General features: G+C 39.8%; 1 long non-coding RNA gene across 1 annotated transcript in view; it reads left to right on the top strand.

The window, feature by feature from the left end:
- Window positions 1-12,043, top strand: part of LOC127061072 (uncharacterized) — a 56,486-nt gene extending 44,443 nt beyond the window's left edge. The window contains exon 4 of the long non-coding RNA XR_007780504.1: window positions 11,742-12,043. This is a non-coding gene — a long non-coding RNA (uncharacterized LOC127061072). The remainder of the gene's footprint in view (window positions 1-11,741) is intronic.
- The last annotated feature ends 3,245 nt before the right edge of the window (window positions 12,044-15,288 follow it).

Raw genomic sequence — 15,288 nt, 5'->3', positions numbered from 1 at the left:
TCCTCAATGCTGGACAGACAATATTTCTGGTCTGTGCACACAGTACTGAGAGTTGCAGATTCTGGCTGCCATGAGCTAGTTCCATTTGCTGCCTGAGAGCATCTCTGCTCCGGGTCTATTGAACTTCAGTGAGATCTGCAGCAGATCACCCTGTCGTTGCCTCTCTGACCTAGTAGCACGTGTCAACAAATAAATATTTAAGAAAACTATGTGTAACACATTCCTCAATCTATTGTCCAGCTAGCATCAGTGCCAGTAAATTATCTGCAGGCAAAGTGTAGACAGTCAGACTTTAAGGATTGCAGCTCCAAGGTTCTTTCAACTGACCTCTAAATGAAAAATGCTGAAGTATTTAGTGCCAGTACTTGTATCTTTCCCTTCTTACACGCTGAACCATTTGTGCATGCGGGACAGGATATGATATCATTGCTATCATATGGCATCACAAATGTATGCATTTATAATCAAAGGAGAAATTTTTTCTGTCTGAAACAAAAATAATAGAGCATAATCTTAAACTTTAGTTTAGAATTACTTTTAATAATTTTAAAAGTAATTCTAGGTCAGTTCTGGGCTAAGTCTATGTAGGTCAAGAAATATATCCTGATATCACACGTATGAACTTCACATTCAAAATGTTTCACTGTACTAAGGGGGTTGCACAGGTGTTTTGTTTGAATCATTCATAGGGTCAAGTAATATAAAAATATTCAAAGTCATTTGTGAGATATCAAAATATAAAGTATCTCTAAATTTGCCATGCAAAAAGAAAATATATAAAAGCTTTATATATGAGACATTTTTAAAAACTTTCTGAAATAGATCATCACCCAAGCTGAAGTAGTGTCAGTGAAAGAGATTTGGCAGATGATTTGAGATGACAGGTGAAGAGGGACCAAGGGGAAAGAAATTGATTTGTTTTAAATGAAATGTAACTGACAAGTGTCCATGACATCTCTGTCGAATACCCTTCAGCTGAGGTTTGTTGTGCTTAAGAGATAAAGCCTCACACACACATCTGCTTATTCTATAGAAATAGGCCTGCCAGAAGGAAGTGCACAAGAAATAAATGCATCTCTCTCTCTCTTCATACAACCTACATTTACATACATGTGCACACTTATATGTGGAATTAAATACCATTTTGCACTGGAAAGCCAGGAATTACAAGAAACTCAATGGCATTCCACTTGTTCTCTTATTCCAGTTTTTCTAATTTTTTCCCACTTCCCACACAGTCATAAGATTGATATCTAACTTCTCTAGGATTTGTGTGAATGTGCAAAATTGTTAAGGATGTATGAAGAATATGTGTTCGCCTAAAGTGGTAAGAATTCTATTATAAACAAATACGCAAAATATAAATATTGATTTTTTTTAAAAAATGAAGATGGGATAGAATGCCCTTTTTCTCAAGGAAAGTGCACAAATGTGCAGAAGAAGGCAAAAGGAAAAAAAAGTTTCCTACAAGAGTTCCTCATAATAATTTGCATCATTCTTTCATGGGTTCATGTTCATCTCTATTGTTTCTCCAGCTTCACTTACACTGTTTATAATGAAACAGAGCTGCTGGCAAATGTGATGAAAGATAAAGAGTAATTTTAATGCAGTTCTGCAAATGCCTGTTTATATTTCTGATCAGGTTGTTTTTCAAAAGAAAACAAAATTAAACCCCAAAAACCCAACCAAACCCACCTTGCAATAAACTATAAAATGTGGTTCTTTTACTGATATATGAACACTGTGTGCTTTTTAAAATCTTAATTTCTGAATTCAGAGTTTTTCTGATCATGATACCTGGGATGCTTGATGTCCACTACATTGTGCTGTGCTACATCAAGAATTGCCAACCCTAGAGAAAAGAGGCTGAAAGTCATTGTTATGTGAGTGCTTTCTGGATTTAAAATAATTCTGTCTTAGTTTGTCATGTGCAGCTAATAAAAAAGCAATATCTAACCTAAAATGACCTTTATGCTTTCTCCTGAAAATCTACCATTTTAATCTAAGCAGCACCACACAGAAAATGGCTGTAAATTCACCTCAGCCCCAAGGGACTGAACCCTCATCTTTTTCCCAGGAATTGCCTTAACGATTAGCAGGACAGTAACTGGGGAAAGGGAAGGAAAATATTAACTTCTATCATTCCCACAGAGGTTAATGACCCTTGTTAAAGTGATGGTCAGGCATCATTTTCACAGAAGACTCAGGCTTTGATGACATAAAGTTGTTTGGCTCCTGTACCAGCCCTGCTTGGCATGGGGTGTGCTCTGGGATCAGGGATGTAGCCCCATTGTCTGTCTGGGGCCCTACACTCAGGAAAAGTCTAGGGAGTGGGGGTCAGGAGAGACTAGGAGAAAACTTTGCCTGCAGCTGAAACACTCTCTTCTCAGTCATGTTGAGCTTATAGTATTTTCCTCAGCAAAAAATGTTGTCTATGGTTGAAGGACCATACAGTGACTCTGAAATTTGAACTGATAGTTTACCCTGTCCACAGTACTGTTAGGGCAAATTTGCATAGATAATAGAATGGATTGTTTCAGAAGGCTTTTAAGTTCAGGTCAGAGACTCCTGTGGCTTTCCCAGAAATTTGACCTCAATTAATATGTAAAGAATGTTAGCAGACACTTAATGGTTTGAGACTAGGCCCTGGCCAGTCTTGCACCTGCACCTGCTTTTAAATCTAAAGTTTGATGCTGTTCTCTAAGAAAAAAAATGGATTGTATAATAAATAATGGGTAAAAATTAGCATCAAAAAAGAACTAATAGGATGAAATCAGAACTTTATTTTAAATATAAGAAGCAAATCCAGTGTTTACAATGAAGAATTTAACATGTCTCATTTCAGTCTGGGCTAAGCTCTTGTATTAATGTTTGAGCTATTGTGAACACAAAAATGTGTGTATCTGTATCTGTGTACAGAGCTATGATGAATGAGGATCAACCTACCCAGAAAGCTGCAACTGGTACGACTGTAACATTTGTTGGAAGTTTGTCAGAAAAAGTCAAGCTGTTTTCTGACTTTATCCTAGATTAACCATGAATATGAGAAATGACCTGGTATGGTATAAATCCTCAGGAAAGATCTGTGGAATGCAGACATCCAGTTAATATAACATCCAGTTAATGTAATCAGTCATCAGGGGTTACTTTTGCTCTGTGCAAACAGGATAGAGAGAACATTTGTCTGGAAATGAATCCCACAGTTTACAGAGCCACTCTCAAGTGCCAGTTATCAGGTTCTCTTTTATCTCCCCCTCCACACTCAAGTGATCTTTCCATGAAAACCTCTCTGAACATATGTTGTTTGTTCGTATTATTTGTCACTGACTGTTGCTCACAAAGGCTACCAAAGTTTCTCAGAAACAAGGGCTGTTTTTCAAATCCAGCAACTGTCTGAACACATGCATAGTGTTTACTATGCAGTTCTCTAAAAAAGAATTCCAACACTATCATGTGAGAAGGGAATCCTTAATTATTTCAGTGAGTCATGATTAGTTTATTATCTGAGCTTACTTGGTTGATTAGTCTGTGGTAAGTGGGTATAACGTGTTCTGGCTTCTTCATTGATTTTTGAAGTATTCTATGTAATGTTAACATCTGACAAGTGATTACTCAGAGCCTTCACAATGTGGTGAGAGATATTCACATCCCTTGGCTACCCATCTCTGTATGAATATTTTAGATAACACATCCCATAGCAGCATCACAGATTGAAAAGGTTCTGTTGCAAGTCTCATATTTTTCATTTTTATTATGTGGGAAGTAAAACAGTTAGTTGCACTGGAAAACATCCTTCTTATTATGTAGCTCTTCTGTGTATATTTCAGGCTTTGGTACTGTTAGCTGCATTGCATACTTAGTCATGCATTCAGTAATGTGCTACAGAATAAATTGGTGGATACTTTAACTTCCTTTTTCAACATCTGAACAAATGTTGGTTAAAGAACATTCCTTTGACTCAGCTGGGAGCAAGAAATGTAGGCAAACTATGAATACATCAGCATTAGGCACAAAGTCACACGAGCCAATTCTCCTGATCATGAAGGAGCACTGGGGCAGGTCTGTGCCTCTGGCCCTGTGTCCATGAGCGCACAAACCAGCACAGAGATCCTGCTGGCTTATCTGAACTTCCCCTGGTCCCACCCACTGGATTTCTTGTACCCTTTTGTAGGGAAGGGGGGCAGAAATCAGTCTGCTGTATACTCCAGATCCACTTCCATTTGATCAATCAACATACCTGCCAAATGACTCAGATCTTCAGATAGGTTTAAGACCTACATATTTTCCTACTTGGTTGGTTGTGGAGCTCTAGATTTCTCCCGATCTACTAGCAAAAATCTTTGCATTCATTCTTCTGTGTAGTGTTTTATGTAATAATAATAGACTGCAATAGACTCAGTTCCAGATGCTTCCTGTAGTGGGGAGCTTCCTGTTCAAAAGCAATTTTTCACATGCAATTTATACACAAGCATGCTGTGTGTGCTATTTTTGTACCATATAGTGCATAACAGCAGGTTCACTTCTAAGGACACAGGTCCTTCTCCCTTAATCCACCCTTCATTGCTTTCTGCAGGGGCTTCATGACAGGCTTTTACAAGTGTTTCATTATTTTCTGATGCTAAATACACCAGTGGCAGCAGCCTTCTTTGTGTTGTAATGTTTTCACTTCTTCTTAGAAAACAGAAACAAGAAGACAAGTGGATTTGTTTTGATTTCAAAACTTCTGCTTTCTCTTTTAACATACTTTCACATGAAGATTTTTTCACCTCCATTTTTATGCTGATCCTTTGCCAAATCCTACCATTTGCACATTTATTTTACAGACTTTATAAGCTCCAGAGGTGCGAGGCAAGCAGCTGGCAAGGTCATAGGCACAAAACTGTATGTGCCACTGGGCATCACGTGTCTGAGATTTGTTAGCTTCAGAAGCCTTGCCTTAGTACCTGCCTAAATTCAAAATGAAAAATCATGCTCCTCAAGTTCCCATTCTGCATCAGTATCAAAATACCTCAGCCTTGGGAAGTCTAAATAGCTTAATTCCAATATCCCACTTATATGCTACTGGGTCATACAAATATGAGTTCATCTGCTGTTACTGGAAAGAAGTATCAGAGCACATGGGATGCATTTCCACAAGATTAGGTTATATGTAAAACACAGTGGCTTTTAAAAGTGCTTTTATTTAAAATAAAAACTCAGGAGAAGCTACAGTACAGTCATCAATCTAGCAGTTACACTTTTGAAATGGAGCAGATTCACTAGAGACTGGTCTGTGTCCTGTAAATATTAAGTGTACAAAATTTAGATTTATATGCCTTTATAAACATTATAATTCAATGTCAATAATACTGGAGGAGTCTAGAGCACTTAATTTTGTAAGACAGCTAGCTTCATTTGAGTTTTTCTTCTATTGCTAATAAAATAATAAGATACTGCTAATAAAATAAGACCCTTTACATTGGGACAGTTTTCTGTTTATGTAGTCTTCCAAAACATACACACTCATTGGACAAGCAGTACACTTGCGTGAAGCTGCATGTCTGGACCTGTCAGTTTTCTCACTGACATCCAGAAGTGGCCAAAGGAATTCAAAATTCATTTTAAATGCCAGTAACCCCTCTACTTGATGGTTATGATTACCTATCAAGGCAGAGGAATAGCTCTTTCTCTGAAAGATGTGTTCAAATCAGTTTTAACCTGTGGAAAACACACAAACTCCACTAAACTGAATGGGTAGACCCCTTATGTTTTCTGTTTAGCAGATTCCCTCAGCAGCTGGAGTTATTTCAAATTGTTAGTATGATTTTTTCTTGTGCCACTGCATCTATGCCTCTTGTTAAACCCCTTATAAGAGGGGCAGCTTGCTAGGATGGCTAGCTGCTTTAATTGAAGAAGACTGACCAACTCAGAAACAAAAATAAGGGATAATGGGGGGAAACAGCTGCCTTAGGCCTAGTTTTGGTGTTTTTCTGGATGGCAGCAGCTCCTGCCTGGCTGCTGAGGAAGTTCTTTCCTCCTGCCACCACTGAAATTTGGCATTTAGCCTCTTGGCTGCAGCCTGTGTCCTGCTGCCCATGCGGAGCTCTCCCCATCACATGTTGTCTGCCAGGCTGCCTGCCCTGTCCTGGGGATGCTGGCTGGGAGCTGTGCCCCTGTCCCCACCCAGCCCAGCTCCCCCACACTGCAGGCAGGGCAGGCAGCCCTCCGCCTCTGCTGCTGCTCTGGCCAAGGATCCTAACAAATGGAACCAGGAAGGAAAGGGCAGACCACAAGGCGAGGCAACAGCAGTGTGGTGGGGAGCCAGTCTTTAGATCTTTGGCCAATAAAAACATTAGTAACAGTAGATTGGGGATGGTTAAGCAAGCAGGCAGGCCTGGAATGGGACCAAAAGTCAGCTGGGACCAGGAATGAGAGAGAACAGAAGAAAAGGAACAGTGTTGGGCGACAGTGGTAGGACAGAGGGGCCACCTGCTTCTTGTCCTAACCTCCATCCCCCAGCTACAGCAGACTTTTTGCTTTCTTTGTCTTTGGCCACAGTCTCATCTTGTCCATGTGCTGACTGTGTTCCTGGGGCTGATCAGCAGCTTCCTCACACCATCCTGCTCCCCGGCACCCTGTCCATCTTGCCAAAACATCCATATTCTGGACAAGATTTCCTGGTAAGCTGAGTATCCTGAGGCAACTAGTGGGCTACCTTGTAACACATGTCGTATGTGTGACCTGTTGTGAGCTTAATATCCTGCTGGTGCATGCAAAAGGGTTGCGCTAGCCAGATGTGGTCCATGGCTCAGTCTCTGGACCGAACTTTACTGGGGCTGGTGGATGGTCCAGTGGGTGGGCTTTTGTTGGATAAGGACTGGAGGAAGTTTTGTAGCTCTGAGCACATTGAAGAGAAGCAAGGTTGATCTTTTTCTCTGGGTCTAGCTATAGGACTCATAGGACTCACAGAAAAGGCCACAGAAGGATTGCCCAGACCTTCAGGGCCCTGAGCACAGGACTGACTGTCATGGTGCTATGTAATGACATTGTCACAAAAAACCTAGACTGACCAAACCAGGTCAGTCCAGAACTCCTACTAGCCAAGTGCCCTCTCTCTAAAAGTGGACCATATTCACAAAGAGAGCAAGAATAAAACCAGACTTGTGGTCATAATTCCTCAGAATGTTTCTCCAGCTTCCAGAATGTGTGTGGCAGATGGGGAAGTGCATTAAGGCAGAGGGAGAAGTTTGGATTTCCCTCCTGTGGATACATGAGACATAGTTTTGTCCCGCATTTCAAAAATATCACAAAAGGGATGGGAAAGTGGCAGCTATTTTAATCATGACCTGTGACATTCCTGAAACTATGGATGGATTGTGACAGTGATGAAGAAAGGTCAGAGAATGTCCCAAGAGGTTTTTAAAGAGAAAAATGAGGAGTGGAAATCAGGAGGTATTGTCCCATGTTTGATCTTTTCATGTTAGTGACTTCTGCTGTTACTTTTGACAGATGAGCTGCCCTCTTAAATTTCCTCAGAGTTAAGGTTCAGGTGTTATAGGTGTTTATAGGCACTGATAGCCAGCACATGTAAACCGTGGTTATCCATTGATGAGATGGTGTTGGTGCTGCAGACTAGCACATCCCAGTTACTGCAATTCCTCCATGTATTTATTTAGAATACAAAATAACTGTGGTAACTGTGGCCTCTGCTGTCAAACCTGACTTTTGGACTACTGCCTCTTGTGCATTGGCTTCTGCAGTCAATGTATTTCTATGTGTTCCTTATAACAAATAAGCAGGGAAACAACATAAAAACTATTCCAGTTAGAACTTCAAGGGCATTGAAAATTCAAAACCATTAATTGTTCCCCATCAAACATTTCTTGTATTAAAAATTGAATGAAATGATGACCGAAGGGCTTGTGAAAATCTTATCAGGAATAAATATTTAAAAAACTTTGCTATCATAGCATCATTCCTGACAAGTTTATCTCAAAAAACTCTTGCTTTATACTATCATCCAGCCCAGAACTTGCACAAAAATGGACATTCAAAGTGGTTTCATCTGAAACATATCCAGGCTTTCCATATCTATGTTTCTGATGTTTCCCTAGACACCACTTTGAACTATTTAGGAAATCTCAAGGGCGGTGTTTGTTTAAGATTGGTGAACAGAATGGCACTGCAGCCTGGGAACTACACAAGCAAAAGAGAAATACTGTCCTCATGAAATACACTGTGGATGCCTTGAATTGCTTTGTGTTTAACTGATGCTAAAATTAGCACTGGAGTGTTATTTTTGCAGAAGCATGGGGAGTGTGCTGCAGCACAAGCAGAGCTGCAATGGCTGCACCCAGGCTTGGACAGGATGGGGGCTCCCACTGCTCTCCTGCTTGCAAAGGCCATGTCCCTCTTATATTTCACAATTCTGACAAAGTACTGCTTTTACCCTGCGCTGAAAATACACAGTGTGTCAACTTTCTTTCTCTGAGCACACAGAAGAGCCTTATTTTTTTGCGCTTAATACTTTAGTCCTTGCAGTTGTGAGTAAACACATTTCACATGAACAGAGGCTGAAGGACTGGTCCTTTCATGAGCAGGGTTGTTTCATATTGATGAAAAGAGACTTGGCATTTGATTTTTACCTTCCAGCAATGGCTTTTTATTAGCTGTTCATACTACTGTCTGAGTAAAATAGCGACAAACAATGAAAGAGAGTTTTCTCCAAGGTTGTCATGACTGCTTGTTTGTTATGGTTTTTCTTTCTAAAACACAGAAAACTGTGATTAGAACTTACAGCCCAAAGGTGTGTTCCTACTTCTAGCTGCGATCCAGCCAACCTATGCTTATATGTCCTCAGAGATTTTTTTTTTTAATTTAGGGAAAGAGGAAAATTATCAGAAGCTTGGCCATACTCCCTATGTTTTTATACAAGAAAAAGAACAGAACAAAAATTGCAACCACAGTTTTGTCCATTGTCTGGAAACAAATAAAAAATGTGTAGCTTTATATTTCAGGCACCCAAGTCATATTTCAAGTTCCTTCTTTATCCAGCTTTGCTCACAGACTCAGATGGGAACAGGGCTGGGCTCACTCTGTCATACCTATTTTCCTGCTTGGGCACTCTCTATACCAGCTCTTTAGCCAAGTGCTCCTGTTCAGTTCTGTAACCTCTCCTGTGTGGGCAGACAAATTTCCACTGTTACTGGTAGGGACTGGTCGTGCTGTAAAGCCCACTTCAGATCAGCTCTGCTTGTGGATCTCAGACTCTTTCTGGGGTAAGGAGGCTGGTCAGAGCAGGGCAGACTCCTCCTAGGCAGCAGCTAGCCATCACTGTGCCACGTTAACTCAGAGCATGCCAGGGAAACCAAAGTGTGTGCTAAGCAGAATGTTTGCCAACATTCAACGCATCACATGTAAAGCAAATCTTGTTCAGGACATTAGCCTTTTTTACCAACAGCCTGTCCTTATCCTGTGGGTAGCTACAGATGGAGCTGGGCTTGTAAATTAGCCTGCAAGTGAATGAAAAATCTGCTGACAAAAACCTGGGTGTTTTTCAGTATAGATTGAAAATATAACTATCTCCAAGCAGCCAAGCAGAAGATCCTTTCTTTCAGGAACCTCCCATTAGCACTATACCCCTGCAGGAAAACAGCTTTCACTTAAAAGCCACTCTGAATAAGAGGTATGTTGAAACACAATGCATGCAAAGAAGCTCTGATGAATTTTCAACTGCACTTTAAAATGCTGTCCTTTCCCTTGCCCCCCCAAAGCTGTTTGTTCCACTTATCTGACAGAGGCTGCCACTGCACAGGAGAGGATCATAGCAGGTCCAACCTGCTTTACTCCTACCACAAACACAGAGATGCTGGCTGGGGGCAGCAGCACACAATAGGTCTGCTTTAAAGTGCATGCTGCTTGGTCTCTATGGGTTGTGCAAATATTTGCTTTTCTCCACAGTATCATGGCACTCCCTAAGTTTCTGCTCTGAATAGGGCCAAAATGCTTAAATTGAGACCAAGTGAAACTGCCATTCTTCAGGTGGTTTTGCACTGAAACCACATCAAGATACATGATTACTATTTCACCAAGTGTTGTGGAAAGGTGTATTTAGAAAAAATAAAAAGGGCAGTGGCACATCAGCAAACTGTCTTATTAAGAGTTACTTTACGCTGAATGGTGCATCCAGAGCTCTCATGCTGAGAGCTAAACATATTGAGCTAAACCCTTTGAGCTAAAATTCATGCTGTCCTTATTCATTCAGCAGTGTTTCCAATACATGATCTTTCATCCCACACCATTTAAGATGTGAAAGTATCAGATGAGGTCCTGACTCACCTTCATTCCTTGACAGTCCAAACACCTGACTGTGGTGTATATATATAAAAAATAATAAATAAATATAATAAATATAAAGCTATCCTCTCTTCCTAATGGAGAACTAGAGCCACAGCTGAAACTCAGACTTGCTATTAATATTATCAGAGACTATTTCATGGGAGGAAGTGTTTATCAGGACTATTTCATAACAAGCTACAATTATGTTAGCTGAAGAGTAGCTGGAAGGAATAATGACAGTAAAGAATAAGATTAGCTGCACATAGTGACCAGATTAGCACTTGCTGAGCTGCTGTAGGTTAAAGATGCTAAATCTCCCCTCTACCCACAACACAAACTTAACAGCTGGTGACTTGAATTAAAGCTATCCACTCCTGTTGCCTCAGGTGAGCTCAGAGACTGTGTGCTTTTCTTGTACTGAGGCAAGCCTACATTTAAATTACAATGCTTATATTTTTCCTCAACCCTTACATTTTTGCTAACAAACCTCAGTACCTCTTTTCAGCAGTGGCCTTCTGAGCAGAGTTAATTTAGAATTTAAAATCCTTTTTAAAACAGAACATATATGTGAAAAGCACTGGTAGAGCACTGGCTATCAGTACTGTCTCTTCCAGAAGGAAATAGGTGACTGTGCATGTCTAGAATGAAGCTGCTTTGCTGCAGAGTGCAATCTGAGCTATTGGGCAGATGTCCATTCCCAAATGTGTCTTCATGTAGTGTGCAACATATAAAACTTAACACTGCAGGGAGCAGGGGTTAAATGCCTTTAATTTCTAAACTACCTTAAAAAAAAGTAGCATAAGCACTCAAGTCACTTCAGCCTGTCTGGCCACGTTATTCTAGTTGCTGAGTGGTAATGCTTCAGAAGTGTAACATGACACATCTGTAAAATAATTTGATTTTTCTTTAGTGACGGCTGTCATGAATAGAAAAACAAATAATCTCTTGAGTAGAGATAGAGACATAGCATGAGGGCAGTGAACACTTTTGGAAAACAAGAACACAGGTAAAGCCAGGACTGTATACCATCTTTTTATCAAAAGAATGGACAAAAATGTAAGAAAACAAGCCTACACAAATTTCATCTTGAAAGATGTCCTGAAGTGCTAATATCTCAAGACAATATTGGTGATTAAGTGTTGACATGTCAACCAGGCCACATCTCAATTATGTCTTTATCTACTCAGGATCATTGAGGACTGATACTATGGTTCAGCATCAACAGGTTGTGCTTTCAAAAGGGCAGTGCTGGTATAGACAAGATGCACACAGTGGCTCAAACTGGGCAGGGAGGGGGAGGCACTGTTATAGCCAGGAGACAACAGTTAGGCAGTGCTTGCTAGTATACACTGCATTTTCAAGTAATTTTAAGTGTTTTTTTTTCCCCCCAGATGAATTAGAAACTCTCATTTGTGTTTATTCAGTAGGCTCTGCAACCTGCTGTTGAAGAGAGGATCAGAAGATAATAGCAGCTGGACTCTTCCCCTCTCCCTTGCTGCACCCTGCTCCAAGCTGTGCTCAGTCATAAACTCTGGGACAGACCCATGTTTTTTTGGTTTCTGACACCACAGACTGTGGGGACTGGCTGGTATTTTTGATCCATCTGCTGCAAATATTGGTGAGGAATTCTTGTTTGGAACCACTTCCTTGTTTGCATTTCACAGAAAGATCTGCAACAGACTATAAGAAAGGAAGGAAGATTAAAATATGAGTGTGTGTGTGTGTGTGGGTGTGTGTGGGTGTGTGTGTGTGTGTGTGTGTGTGTGCATATGTGTGTGTGTGTGTGTGTGTGGTGTGTGTGTGTGTGTGTGTGTGTGCATATGTGTGTGTGTGTGTGTGTGTGTGTGTAGAGGAAAGGAAAGGCAGAAAAAAAGAGTGAAAAATGATTCAGAAATGTGTCTGTTCTTTCCGTTCAAGCCACTGTACAGAAACTATGCTTCTATTGTGGGACAAAGACCTTTGAGCACAGTGAGATGTGTTTATGCTGCTCCTATCAAAGAGCCTTTCATCTCCACAAAGCAAATTATTAACACATTCCACTGAAGATGTGGGGGTGGAGGCCTGGCCTTGGAAAAAAAAGCTGGCCAAAAATGAACAATTTTTTTATAAACACTTTTAATGATAGTGAATGGCGCCTTGCCAAGACCCTCATGCCCAGTGAAGCACTGCAGGCTGATTGTTTGTCTGGAGAAGTCCCGTGGGCTGAGTCTTTTGTTCCGAGGAATTTCTCATTTGAAAAGCAGTGGTGTGGGAGGTGTGGGCCTTTCCAGGTTCATCGAGTTAAAGCCTGCACTGCCAGTTGCCTTAAACCTGCACCGGAGACTAATTTATTTTGGATGAATGAACAACCGCCTCTGTTCCAGGCGGTAAATCTTGATCTCTCAGAAGAAGCTCAAAACAAGAGGAGTAACCTACACAAAATATGCAGAACAGCTCTGTTAATAAATTACTCCCCATGCATTCCCAGCATCCTGCACAGATGTCTGGCTATCTAGCAAAATTTTTGCTTACTGTTATTCTATGAGTTAGTAAATATTTGATGTTTTCTCCCTTGCCCTATGGATCAATATTGGCTTACTTATGGAAAAAACTTGTTGTTAGTAAATGAAGACCTGAAGTCAATGTAAAAAACTGTAAAAAATCTGGTTTATTTTTCTCCCTGTCTTATATTTTTTTTTCTGTTTCATTTGAATGTAATACCATTATTTGCATAACCTTTATATTTCTTCACTGCTATTGTTGCCATGGAACTACATATATATATATATATAGATATATAGATAGATATATATAGTAATTTAAATACATATATAGTATTATATGTATATAATACATATATAATATATATTAATACATATATGTATATATATGTATTATATACATATATAATACATATATATGTGTATATATATGTGTGTTGTACTTGTATTTAAATTAATTGCAGTAATTGCAATGAGCTTGACAAGTTTGTATGATTCAAAGTACAGCTGCTATCTTTGGAAGACAATATATTTCTTCCTATCACAACACTGAAATTTAGTTCAACTTGCTCTAAGGGAAGTACCTTCATGTTTCTGCCCATGCCCAAATGCCTCTTTCACAGTGAAGAAAGATTTGAATTTTGGAGCAGTCATGGATCCCAGAAAGGAATGGGAGTTTCTGTGTGCTTCAGTTTCTATGTGCTTGTGCATTACTGATGTTTGTGTTCTGGTATTAGCTGATTCCCAGGTACTTAAGACACTTAAGGAGATGCTTCTTCAAAGGTTCTTCCCAAGATATAAATGTTCATTTTCAACACTGAGAAGTATGTCTAGAGTATGAAGTAACCCATTTGCCAGTTCCAGTTTATAATGCGTAGACTGGCCTGTGGTTAGTATTGTGGAATAGTGCCAGTTGAGATGATAAAAACTTTCAGCTTCTTGCTGAAATACAAATAGACATTTCATGCTTGAAAATGGAATCAGAACTGGGTGGAAAAAACCTGCTTCCAATTTGTGGAAGATACCAATACAAAAAATAAAATATTGTTCTAGATCTCTATCTATACCTAACCAAGAGTTTAAAGGCACCCACTGAAAAGAGGGGAGATACTGGTAGGTCATAGGACTCCCACAGTCTTAACTTGAAGACATCTGATCTGAGAACTGAGGGCTTAAAAAATCCTGAGAAGTACCAAGGGCTTGTTTTTTGGGAAGCCAGAACACCTGGGTCCTTTTGGTCTAGGTAGACAGGTGAGCAAAAACCAGGAAAAAAATTCTGAAAACCACCATGCAGCTAGAACTTTTACATTTTTATACAAGTTGGCAATTTCAAATGAAAAAAATTATTGTCAAAAGTTTTACAGCAGTATTGATTTGAGTAGAGCTGAGTTAGGTGTAGCCTGGCAATACAATGATCATTATTCAAGGGTTGTAAACCAATATAATGTTTCACATACCCAGGAATATGAGTGTTTCATATTCTGATCCCCAGACAAAAAGTCTCACTCAATGATTTTTTCTCTGTTTGTATTTAAGCCCATAGATGTACAACATTTTTACACACTCCATATGTTGCTATGATATAGATAAATACAAGACTTCATTATTTTTGAAGCCCATTTGGGCAGGTAGTTTTGGTTTTGTTTTTGTTTTGAAAGGAGAAAGGACCTTATGAACAACTTGGCAAATGTAGCTGATCTTTAGCAGGAACAATCTAAATGTGTTTGTCAGAAATGCCCATTGTAGTTGTTCACTTGAAATAGAAAAAAAAGGGTTTTTTTGGTAATACTTTCTTTATACTTATATATTTTGATAATTCATTCAAATAATGAATTTTAAAAATGGTTTCGTAATAAGTTTTTAAACTTCCCGAGTGAATGCTGTTTATAAGGTGTGTGTCCTCACTGAACTCAGTGGTTAAAGCCTGGTTCCCCAGCAGCCAAAAACAAAGCTTCTGATTGATTGTGGCAACACTAGGATTTCACCCAGCCAGTTTCACTGACAAGCACATTTCTCCATTCACTCCTAGCCTCCTTTTGGTTTTTCTTCTCCAGAAATCCAGTTATTTGGCATTATTTTTTCCTCAGTCAGCTGTTCTCTGTTCTGCTGGAGGACAGCTGAGTCCAAAAGATCAAAAGATTCCCAGACTCTTAATCTACCCTTACTTAGAGGGGTTTGTTTTGTTTTGTTGTTTGCTTGCTTTTCCACTGAAAGCTGTTTCCCTGCTCTACTTACCCTGCGTGAGAAAGTCTGAGTAGAAGTAGTCCTGAAAAGAGTGTCTCTGCAGTGTCTGTGATCAGAGGCATCCTTTCAACAGGCTAATGGAAAGCCATTGTTCAGTGAGAACCGGTGCTGGGATTCACACCTTCTAACCCATCAGGATGTTTTCTTCCCTGGGGTGCAGTGCAAACTGGCACATGGGAACAGTCTCTACTGCAGAAACCTTACCTATCTACCAGTTTAGGCATTACGCAATAATGTCAGTTTATTA

The sequence above is a fragment of the Serinus canaria genome, chromosome Z (assembly GCF_022539315.1).
Source record: "Serinus canaria isolate serCan28SL12 chromosome Z, serCan2020, whole genome shotgun sequence".
Taxonomy (NCBI): domain Eukaryota; kingdom Metazoa; phylum Chordata; class Aves; order Passeriformes; family Fringillidae; genus Serinus; species Serinus canaria.
The sequence above is the reverse complement of the archived record's forward strand: the minus strand, read 5'-3'. Positions and strand labels throughout refer to the sequence as shown.